We start from the raw sequence: 12,510 nt of genomic DNA, 5'->3' as shown, positions 1-12,510 counted from the left end.
CAGACATTGTTTCAGATCATCTCTAAATCGCTGATTTTTCTTTTTCTTTTTTTCTTCTGCATTTCTCAAATTCAACAAGGGATTGTTTTATGAAACATAGTGAGGTCAGTCGCTTCAATGTGACCTTGCTTTATAATAATGTGACAACACAGGACACCAGACGAAAAAAAAAAGGAACAATTATAAATTCCTTCCCCTAAATCTGTCTCTGGATTTAGAGATGAATGAGGAGGAATAATTATGCTTTAATTATTCACGTTTCTCCAAGGCATTTTTCAGACATCCTAAAGCACAAGCTCTCCTATACAAAAGCATATTGATGCTGATAACATTCTTCAAAATCTTAAAAATATCACATCAGGCTGACCAAGTTTGATTCTTTTTTTTTTAACCAAGAAAATTCATCGCTTGTGTCCTCGCAATCTTTCTCCCTTCCCCTCTCTCCAGTTCTCGTTCACTATACCTCGACCATTTTTTACAGCCCCAGACATTCCCCTTAAATACTACCATATGCAAATCATGTGCATGCAATTTGCATATTTAAGTATTTAACTCCGCATATTTATTGGATTTGGAAGCCTGGCTGATCATTGATTTATCCGCCCCTGGCAATCATATTTCCATATTTGTACGATTTTAATGACGGTGATAATTCAAGGATGCACAGAGTATATGTTTTGAACGATATGTTTAATTATGTCCTCAAAGCATCATCACTTCGGCTGGCTGATGAAGAAGAAGGGAGAACTGAAGCAAAGAGGAAGAAGTTATCAGAAATATGAATCCCTCAAAAACAGCCGTTCCCGTCGCCCGCCTCAACTCCATTGAGAGGGAAGACAGCAGATAGAAAAGAGGAGATTGCTGTAATTGCTTTGCGGCCACAAGCTCCTAACCACAAAAAATTAAGGTCAAAAACCGAAATAATTTATAGCAATAAAGCTTTGAGATGAAAGCACGTAGAGAAAGATGGAGAGAGAAATGGAGAAAGAGAGCCTGCTAACCTTTGTACATAAACATGTGATTAAGTGTGACACTCCTTCACGACAAATTCAATCACGGTTTGAGAGAGAGGCAGAACCTGGCCCTCTCCTCTCCAACGGGGAAACTTTCTCTGCCACATCCCTTTATACAGGGTGTCACTATTTATAGGTTCCCCAACGGGAGGAGACGTTCAAACACACACACACACACGAGATGGCATTGACTAGCGTTCGGCCAGTTGGCTACATCAAGCGGCAGAGAAATGTGCCATATTGAATAGACTCTGTGAAGAGATCACATCCTCGTTTCATCACTAACCAAGCTAATTCATTTTATTATTTTACTTTGCAATAAATTTGTAATGAAACATAGGAATATTTAAAAGTTTTCAATCACTTTGTCAAAATATGTTTCACATTTCGCATGCAAACATCCCTTTCTTTTCCCTGGCGGTAATATAAAACAATATTTGGCAATTTAATGTATCTGATACATGTAATAAAATGCAATTAGATGTATGCTAATTTCTGAAACGTATGCATAATTAATGTTATCTACACAAAATGTCATTCATTGGCTAGGTGTTCGCTCATTACACTAATTCATTTTAATAGATCCGCACAGTGGGTGGGGCAAAAATCAGTCATAGTCCTTATAATGTCACTGTAGCCACCGATTTTACATTTCATTAAAACTCAAACCCCAATCAAAACAGAATATTTTTGAATATTTTGTCTAATAAAAAGGCAAGAATCAGACTGAACAAAAATGAATGGAATATTATCAAATAATAATGTTTCTTAAAAACATACATCACAAAATATTAGCAATAATATACAAATACTAATTGATAATGCTATATTATAAAATGTAAAAAAGAAAAGATTTTTTGAAAATTATATATATATATATATATATATATATACACAGTAAATATGATTGTTCAAAGATTATTGGAAATTAATAGAAATTAATTCTTCTACATTTAATTTAATGTTTTAAAATGTGTTAAACCATTCTTTTTACCTACAACAGTCACAGAATTATTTTAAATGATTAACCACAATAGTCTAATAGATTTATTATTTATTTTAAATAATAATGCCATTTTAAGTCTGTTTTCCAGGGCAGTTTTTTTTCTCCTGCCCCTGCCATCTGTAGAGTTATCAGACATAATGTTTACTTGCTTCTTTTCTTCCCCAACACATAATGATTTGAATAGGCCCTTGTGTGTTCCTTATCAGATCTGGTTTGTTTGTGTGTGTGTGTGTGTGTGTGCTGTAGGATGCTATCAAATGCATTCCCAGGGTAAAACGGTAGCAGGTCTTTGCATATGAAGAACAGATATAGAATTTAAAAAATGAAGAAATTGTGATTTGGCTTTAATCCTGATAATAAAAAGCTCAAAATATTTATAAAGAATGAAAATGTGACAAAAAAAAAAAAGTTATATTATTTAAAACATTAAAATGTGATTGTAAAAAAAGCTGTTTTAATTATTGCATTTGTTTTCTGTAAGAAATCACCGTTTCAGTTCACAATCTCTTCGAGAAGTTATTTTTAAAACGTGTAATAAACAGTAATGCATGACCTGTGTTTCATAGTGCTTTTCATAAACACACAAATACGAACACAAGTGCACAGCAGAAAAACAGATGTTCCAGTGCCAGATAGCGACCAAATGTCAGTCTATTTCAAGATCACCTGGACAGTATTTGCTAAGTAAAAGGACACCTGGCTAAAAGCAGCAAAAATTCAAACTTCACACATCACACGCAGCCACACCTCACAGATCTTACACCCTCATTATCATCAGTGCTTGTTAATTGCAGCGGTGCTGCTCTCGCAGTGTAAGTCTTCTTTTAATTAAGGTGCTCTATAAGGGGAGTTTCTATTACATGTGCTTTGTCCTTGCCGTAATTGCCCTCCCGACACCCCATTCTCTTCTGTCTTACTTTTTTTTCCCTCCTCCTCTCACTTCAACATACAAGGTCCCTGGACATAGTGCCACGGGGCACCCCTGGGACCTCACCATCGCCTAGCCTCCGCGTGGCCCAAAGGATCCAACGCAAAACACCCCACAGTGTGCGTAAATGATTTCTCCCGAGCTGTGGATCATCAACACTTGAGTTAATATGCTCAGTGAGGAAAAAAATAAATGAAGCCGGTCAAACGTTCTTTTTTAATTTTTGTTGAACCGTCCGGGTGAAATTCTTGCTCTGACATTCAAATCAAATTAGTGTTTGACGATGATGCCATATACTGTTAAACCCATTCAAAGACCAGCTCTTTCTTTTGCATGGAAAAGAAAGCTAACGCCATCTACTGTCCAAAAGTGCCCAAACAAGCCCACAGCACCAACATCTCTATCCAAGCCGGCCTTAATTGGGAAATAATTGCAAATTTTAAAGGGGACAATTTCATCTCCTTGCCTTATCATTTATTTCAGTTTCTTGTTCTGCCCTGACACACAGAAAGAAGGGGGGAAAACTTCAATTAGCTGCATTCTTGAAAGATGTTCTTTGCCTTAATGTTTCGAGCAAAGAACTTAAATTCATGTAAATAACGAGTCTCAATTAAAAAAAGGGAAGACAAGCCTCGGCCAATTATCCCGGTCCGCGGAGTCTCTTGGGTTGAGAGAGCAGTGGAACTCTGCTGGCTGAGTGCTACACATTAGCTCATTGGCTTTTGAACACACAATAAGCAGAAAGCCCTCAAGTCATTAGTAGGGAGCTCTCCATTTCCCTTCTTCGCTGTTACTCGAAATGTGGCGGGCAGCATTTGAAACCGAACACACAGAGGACTATGGCAATTAAATGTTTCTTTTAAAAAAATGATGATGAATAAGAGCCTTTAGTATATCTTTTTAGTACTGGGTAGTGTAATGAAGAATAATCGATATGTAGTATTGTAAAATCAATTGTACTATTAAGTTGATTGATAATTAAAAACATATATTTAATATTATATGAAATTAATAAATGTAAACAAATGTATTAAAGCACGGAATAGATTATAATCATTATTATTAATATGAATAATAATAATAAAAACGTATGCATCACCATTTATTAATAATAATATGTTTAATAATTTAATTAAATAGTACTTAATTTAAAAATTATACAATTATGAGGAATATGTCTGGGAATAAAAATAGCACTCAAAAGCGCATATATGATACAAGAGGCAGAAAGTGGTGTATTTTTGTCTTCATATTCCATGTGTGTGTTTAAAGCTGAACGTAGTATGCATCTACATTTAACACACACTGTCTAGTGATGATATATGTATATATTTTTTTAAATGTAGTCTATTTATTGTATTGTAGTGTGCTGATGTCTTCTGTTTATGGGAGATCATCATGTGTAAGTCGTCAGTTGCATGTGCAGCTTGAGCTGCTAACATGCCATGTTCTTACTGTTTGCAATCAAATCAAAGTCTTGCGTGCTTGTTTACTTCTGTAACCAGATGAAGAGCAGAGTTAACGTTGTGGCGGCTTTCTAAAATCTGCATCTTTCTGAGTTCATATTTTCAGCAATACACACTCTTCCCATTTTTCTTTTTCCATTCTCCTCTGCCGTACCCATTTCCTCTGCGTTTTATCTTTTGTGCTGTTTATCTTGTGAATTCCCTCACATATTTCCTCCTCACCTCCTTGCATCTTTCTATCTCTATTCCCCGGTAGGCTCTGAAGTGAATGCACAAATTACATCCCTCCACCTTTTTACTCCGCACTAAATCTTTCCTTTTTTCCACTTTGCTGAGCTTGAATATTTCATTCCCCCCATCAAATATGCATCCCATTAATTAAGTGAAATTACTCCCGACTGCCAAATATTCGCTGCCGATGACTGTCAACACAAGATGCACGGCTTTGAACTTCTAATGACACGGCCTCACTTTCAGCTGAGTTACAGCCTTCAGAAAAGCGTCCGCGGGCACGCGATCAACGCCCTTCCTCGATGCCAAAGCCTGGAATTAAGTACCGGTTTCTTTTTCCTCCGGCTTTTCAACAAGCCGCACAATGGATGACACGCGCGCACTTGACAAGCAAGAACTTCCATTTTAATTATATACCTTTTCCTCATCTTTTAATTGCTGTTGTTAATCAGTCATTAACTTCTCCCGCCCCCCTCCCGAGCACGAATCCTAAATCTCCCGCGCAACGTCTCGCAGCTCAATAAATTCCCGCGCCCCTCCCCGCGCCGGCTCTAACGTGTAATTTCATTTATTTTTAAAACTGTCATTTTTCCAAACAGAGGTATTTGTTATTTGTTCCAAAGGGCTTGACAGTAAGGGGATTTTAATCATAACTTGCATTAAATTATCAGTCTCCGGATCTGTCAAGAGGATAAATTCAAGACGACGTTAAAGACGCCGCTATTGAGTAATTGTGTTCTGGGCAACACTAATATTACCACTGACTGATTCCAAACAATGGTGATTGAGCTATAGGGCTATTTGCCTTTCACCCTCCCTCGATAATTCCAACCTGTCCGAAAAGCCAAAGGACTCGATATGAGTACAGATACAGGGGTGACAATGGGCCTATTTGTCTCTCCTCCCTCTGAAAAGAAACAGATGTTTCTGGAGGAACTGACTTCTGGAGTAACATGAGCCAAAGCGGTACTTTAAACGAGGTGGGAGTGGCGAGCTGATATGATATGACAGACAGGGCCGAGATGGCTTGACAACAACAGGAAGGGCTCCGAAAAAGATCTCAGTACGCCACACCGGGGCGACCCGAAGACCCCTGCGACAAATGAACTTTTACACACGAACCATGAACAGTCATAACAGAAAGCCATGGCATATTTACACAGACCTGTAAAACTGATATCCTTTTTAACATCACGCCGCTTCTTAATATTGTTATTCAACCCATACGCATCACAGTATAGTGCTAACCAATAATTACAATCTATGAGCTGGCGGCACGGCCATGACAACAGTACTTAAGTCTTGTTAATACCGGGTGTCTGTTCTGGCCCTCGTGGCAGATTGTGTGAAGCAACTTCCGCCTATGTTGTGAAGGAATATGAATAATATGCTACCAATAATTAGCGGTGCCAGGAAACCAAAACTAAAATTTATTATTCGCTCTATATGGATTATCTGCGCTCAGATCAAGTATTTCCTTATTAGAAGCCACCACGAAGTTCGGCACAAATTTAAGGATTTGCGTTATGCAATTTTGACGCTTTGTCATCGGCTGCTTCGCATATTGAAGAATCTGGTCGTCGGGTCCGGGGTGCGAGTGGGGAGGGCCGAGAAAGCCCTGAGAAACAGATACGTGGAGTCTAGACAAATTATAACCTCATCTGTTTTGCCTAATGAATTATGCAAAAAGGGGACCTGGCTTGGGCCTGGCTAAAAGTAAATATTTAATATTCATCCTCGCAGTCTGAAATTACAAAACACTTTGCATGGCTAAATGTTTCTCCACCCCGGCGAAATTGCCCATTTTGGCCAATTTGGTTTATGCGTCTGAAGACGTTGATTTGGATATATCGAGCTTTTAAAGCCGGCCCGCTTGGTGAGACTCTTTTTGTTGTACAGTAACCACAAATAAATGGCTTTCACAATTAGAGGTTTAAATAATGCAATGGCTCATGTTCAGTCCTAAGCAGGATTCCAATGAGCTTTCTAATGCATGTAATGATTAAGTGTAATTCAAATACCAACTGTGTTGTTCAAAATCTGACAGGCAATAATTTGCTCTATTATATTGTGCCATTTAATTGCCTGCTACCGACAACCTCTGACGTGCCATGAAGCAATGATTTACAATTACTCCAGCAGTAAAGATCAGGGGATGACAATATAATCATCTACACAGAGATCCCTTCTCATCTGCCACAACTAGTGAGGCAAGTAAAAATAGTTTGGAGCTTGTAGTTTTAACTCCACTCTATTTGAGGATTAGAAGATATTACGGCTGCAGAGGACGTTTAACAATAGCAGTTGTGTTAAGAGCTGGCTGCGGCGGGATGAGGCAGTCAAGATGTCGGTTTGCTGTCAGGGACAGGCCTCACGCGCCAACGGAGGGACATTATTGTTGGGGGTAAAGCGTTACTGATGTCGGAGTTTAATCTAAATGAGGAAACGCCAAGTGGAAGATCAAGCAACAGACTCTGTTTCCCCATCCATCCTCTTATGAACTCCGTAAGACTTTATTACCATATAAATGATAAAGGATAACGTAAGAAAAAAAAAGTGCAATAATTGCGCTTCCCTGAGTTGCTGTCTGATGTAAATGTTTCTAAAAGACAAAATAAGCAAATCGACGGCTTCCAACAAAGTTAAGTATCCTGGCCTAATTTGAGGGTGGAATTATGGAAAACAAGTTTACTCCATATTAAACCAATGTTTCACAGCATTTAAGGAGCTGATACATAATTTAGCGCTTACAAAAACGAGCACAGCATGTCGGGGAAGGGGGGCAGGTGGGGGGGTCCTCAGAGGGAAGGCAAGGCTGCTGAGTGCACTGCCTGTTTAAAAATGATGGAGGAGAACAGGGGATTCTCATTAAGTGGCTTCACTCCACCCCGAGCAGCAGACACTAGAGAGAATGCAGACAAAATCACAGGCTCGTGTTTCCCCATTAAATATGAAGGATTGTGCAATATGTGCAGGCAGGCAGTTTGCGGGGGTCAGCCGTCGCACTCTTTCTGCTGTTTCTGCAGGTCATGTCATGATGACCGACTTTACCCCACGTTCAATCAGTTCCTTGTGTTTTAGGAGATGGGGCAGGAAAATAATAACACGAGGCAGGGGGACTTTTAATGAGGACAAATTAGACTTGGGCAGCGGAGAGCTGCGAGGGACGAGAAGTTTCATTACATGACCTACATGGAGAGAGCGTTTTTCAAGCGCGGCAAACTCATTGACAGGACGATCAGCCTTGATTTCAACTTCATTTCCGGTTGGAACTGAGCAAAATTACTGAGGAAAAGTGTTTCCGCCACTTGCCAACATCATCGAGCAGAGACATAACGTATCTAGACACTTAAAATGGATTTATTCACTGCATTTAGTAAAAATAAATAAATAATACAATATTGTTTTGGCAATGACTTTTAAACTAAAAGTTCACACAGGTGTCCTTCATCACATTTACTATGGACATATTCCACAAAAACAACCAAAAAATGTCCTTGTAATACAATTTTAAACTCACAATACTTTTTTGTGCACATTACAATAAACACCTCTTGGTTTAATAAATTATTATATAATGCAAAGACTATCGTACATTTTTAGTAAAATTCTTCAACTGTTTTTGTCCATTCAGTTGGATTGACATCGGACCCCATTGACTTTCACTCAGTGAACAAAAAGACACTTTTTTTCAAAATTATTTTGTGTTTTACAGAAAAGAAAGTAAGTCATGCTTCCGAACACAGATAAGGTTAAACATGCACATGCAATCGTTCACTTTACAAATCACAGGTCCCGAATCGGTCGGCCATCTCTTAACCGCAGTGAACCGAAAGCTAAAACCGATCCTGAAGCGGGGCGTCGAAGTGCAGCTCCGCGATCGCTCACCGCCACTACTTGACATGGCTTTTACTTTGATCTCCCCTGTCTCCCATTCATTGGCTGCCGACTTCACTGACTCCAATCTGACCCAGATAAAGACTCTGACCTTTCCGACCAACTCCATTACATGCAGCTGTACTGGGTACAAGCTCTTAAACGACTGCGGTTTAAATGTGGCCATTACTGGAGCCGGTGTCTGCAAAGATTTCATTGTCAGAGCCCGGCAAAGGGAAGATGGCCACACAAAATGACTCTTGACCTTCATTTACATTCGTTAATCAAATGTCACACAGAGTCTGCGTGTTATCAGCGAGTCCGTGTCTATCTCCTGAGATGATTTGTGTTTTCAAACAGGTAAATAGAAGGGTCTGCTACCGCTACGTGACTAAAGGGTAATCGTGGAGAAGAATTCAGAGGTGTTTTCCCACTTTGGACCGATTCTGAGAGCAAGATGCAGGTGAGATGAGATTTATTTAGATCGTTAAGAGAAAAACAAGATTGAATCTAATTATAAACCTTATAAACCACACAGCTGGAATGAGAATCTGGAAAAAACATCTTGAATAAAGTGACCAGTGCCATTTTGTCATATATAAATAACACAGAAGCTCACCAACGGATTCGTTCCAATAGAATAAGCATGTCGTGAACAGCACAGCTAATGACCTGAGTGGTACATTTTGCATTCTAATTCATTCAGCACCTAATTGTGAGTGGACACCACAGATAGCTGCCCTCTCTCTCCTCATCTCTCCCCAGACTGCAGAGAAGCCCGGCTCAGAAAGGTCAAAATGGCCGACATTAATCAGATCGCCATATCCACAACCCCTCCCCGCCATCGTTACTGTGCTAATCACTCTGGGTTTGGTTGCAGAGAGGTTTACTCCTAATTATTGTCATTAATAAATCAGACGAGTCAGGCTGTCGGGATGAAAGAGAGGCCGTCCCTGCTTGCCATCCATCAGAGAGGCAGAGTGCAGGAGAGTCCAGTCATTAAGAAGCCTTTGAGACACACGGCCGCAATGGGGACTCAGCAGCTCAGACAATAACACGCCTAACTTTTTCATCAACCTGTGGCTTCCGCAACCAACCAGGAGACGACGATCCCGGAAAATCATCAGTCACGTACAAAGGAGCGAGTTAAAATAAGAGAAGGAATGTTGCAGAAAAGCAGGGCGCTGTGGGATTTTGTGGAAGCAACTGTCTGTGTACATAGAGACCGTGGCAACCAAAAGTCTGAGACCACAGTGAAAATAAGTAAAGTGTTAGCATTTTGAAACAGATTAAATGAAGCTCTGACATAACCAAATCAAACACTAACCAAATAAATAAATGGAAGCACAAATCAGGCTGCATAACATGGGAAATTTCAATTTGAAATAAAATTTATTTATTTCAAAATAATTATTCACAGTAAAAGCATTTTCATTGATGGTCTCAGACATTTGGACCCCATTAAATTCATACTAAGTTTTTTAAATAAACCTTTTATCATTGTGTAGAATAACAAAATGAATGTTAAAATAACGTTACGTTCACTCTAGGCTGATATACAATTTGCAAAGATCAGTATGGATCCTAATGCAGTTTAAATCATTTCTATTTTGAAAAATTTGATCATGCATACACACACTAGATCAAAAGTGACAGTAAAGACAAAAATATATATATTTCAAATAAATAGTGTTCTTTTGAACTTTATATTCATCAAACAATCCTAAAAAATCTATTCCACATAAACATGCAGGACAACAGTTTTCAACAATGATAATAATAATAGGGTACGTTTCTTGAGAACCAAATCAGCAGATTAAAATGATTTCTGAAGGATCGTGTATATTTGCATTTATTTCTATATTTGAACAAACTTAAAATTAGGATGCAGTACGATCTTTTCAAATTATAATGATGTAGATGTGCGTTTTAGTTACAGATGCCATCTAAATACATCAACTTTTAGTGCCTTAACCTCCGAATAAAAATATTCACTCAAAAGCCAGCAATCATCAATACAAAAAAGGGTGCTCGTTTCAAAACACATGCAGACACACACGCTCACCCAGATACCACGCGTGTTGAGGACACCAGCTAAAGCTTGGCGAATATCTGTGTATGTGTGTGTGCGTGCCATGCCGCAGGGAGAGAGAGATGGAGAGAGACGTGGCATCGCGCTGCCATCACATCTCATCAAATTAAGGAAGTCCATTCCACTTAAACGAGTTCTGTGAATCTAAAATCGACCATTAATGCAGTGTCATGTTAAATTAATACTGTCATCTAAATTACTGGTATGAATCTTTCACATTTGAAATGAGACCAAGAATGACTTATTCATTCTCTGCTATCTCCTCTGATGTCATCCCCATTAAACATAACCAGGCGAGCTGTCTTGGCCTAATTGTATTAGAGTGTTAGGGGAGTGTTAGGCTGTTCAGAAATCATCATTTAGTATGCTGATCAACGGCTTTAGAGAACTGAATAATATCTGAAATGAGTCGTGCTACAAGGCATGCTGCAACTGACAACACATGAGAGAGAGACATCAAGGAGATACGAATGCCGGACGGTACGTCTATATAAATTTGATACAGTTAAAAGAAGGAGCTCAAGAGTGAGGCGACTTAAGTGCCTACCATGTGTCGTGCCAATCTGACATCAGCGTGAAAGGAGCGTGCCACCCGGTGCCTGTGAGGTAAACACGGACACATGCCCTGGCTTCTCTCCAGCAGCAAGACGAGTCTTTATAGGCTGGAAATGTTTGACTTCACTGAAAGGAAAAGGGCAAACACTGCTGAAAACTTTTAAAAATTAAGATTTTTTATTAATGTGTAAGAGAGACAAGCTAATGTAATCTGGTAATGAGCCAGACCTCATAAAACTAGTGGAGCTCAACTCCCTCCTTCAGTTTTATGGAGGCTGGCTGCAGGTGAGACCGATCCTGATTTACTGTCTCTTCAATTCTGCACATCTCATGTTCAATGGACAAAAACACGGCGGAGTGTGTCTACACGTGTGAGGTTTAACATGGGAAATACAATGAAACTGGTTTGCATTATAAACAATACTTTAGTAAATGTACACATGCTACACAATTGCTACTACCAGGGTTGTGCCAATTTCACAACTGAAAAACTGACTCCCTTTCAACTCATGACAGGAAGTTCCTAAAATAATATGTAAATCATAATGTCAGGAAGAGGAAATTGCTGAATTGCATCTTAAAGAAATTCACTATACTGTAGTAATGCATTCTGGGAAATGAAGTGTTTAGCCACTCTAATTCACCAAGGTTAATTTATTAGAATTAACTTAATTCTAATTACTTCTATAGTTGGCATTTCAAACTTATATATCTATCTACCTCAAGGTTTTTTTTTTTTAATGTTTTTACCGAGCTAAAACATTTGAATACGATTTCCTTACATCCAAATTCGAACTAGAATCCTGTTCTATTCAGGAAACTAAATTCAGGAACTGAATTGTAATTTAAAAGGAATTCACGATTCAACTCTGAATAAACTAAACACATACATTCATTTAACATTTGACATGATTAAAAGGCGTATTAAATATGAATGCTTTACCTCAAAAAAAAATTTAACGGACCTGGACCATATCGTTATGTCAGCAGAAATCATCACTCAAAAGTTTAGAACAACCCCAAAGCCAAAGGTTTTTCCTGCTAAGCATAATTTAAGACAAAATGCTATGGTCACAACTGAAAGAATAAATATAATAAACGGTTATACTAAAATGCAAGTGTGGTCTCCTGATATTCGCCACAGCTGTTATAAACAAAGGAATTTGAATATGGCACAAAGCTTCTTACCCGTTTGGATATAATTTCGATATTTATTCATTGAAGTTTTACAGTACTAAAACAAGGTATTTTGGCACTAGCTGTTACTACAGTGATTAATTTGTTTAAAAAAAAAAGAATATGGTTTAAAGGGCTTCAAAAATTAAAGGCACGCACACCACGTA

At 38.6% G+C, this 12,510-nt stretch overlaps 1 long non-coding RNA gene across 3 annotated transcripts in view; it reads right to left on the bottom strand.

The window, feature by feature from the left end:
* The window catches only part of LOC131526362 (uncharacterized), a 142,923-nt gene extending 130,413 nt beyond the window's left edge, over window positions 1-12,510 (bottom strand). For 2 of the 3 annotated variants that reach the window (XR_009267435.1, XR_009267437.1), the window contains exons 1-3: window positions 12,356-12,510; window positions 12,111-12,208; window positions 11,160-11,293 (exon numbers count right to left, since the gene is read on the bottom strand). This is a non-coding gene — a long non-coding RNA (uncharacterized LOC131526362). The remainder of the gene's footprint in view (window positions 1-11,159; window positions 11,294-12,110; window positions 12,209-12,355) is intronic. The other variant, XR_009267436.1, reaches the window with a different exon arrangement.

Source organism: Onychostoma macrolepis, chromosome 19 (genome assembly GCF_012432095.1).
Source record: "Onychostoma macrolepis isolate SWU-2019 chromosome 19, ASM1243209v1, whole genome shotgun sequence".
In the NCBI taxonomy this organism is placed as follows: domain Eukaryota; kingdom Metazoa; phylum Chordata; class Actinopteri; order Cypriniformes; family Cyprinidae; genus Onychostoma; species Onychostoma macrolepis.
This window is presented reverse-complemented; position numbering and strand designations above follow the sequence as displayed.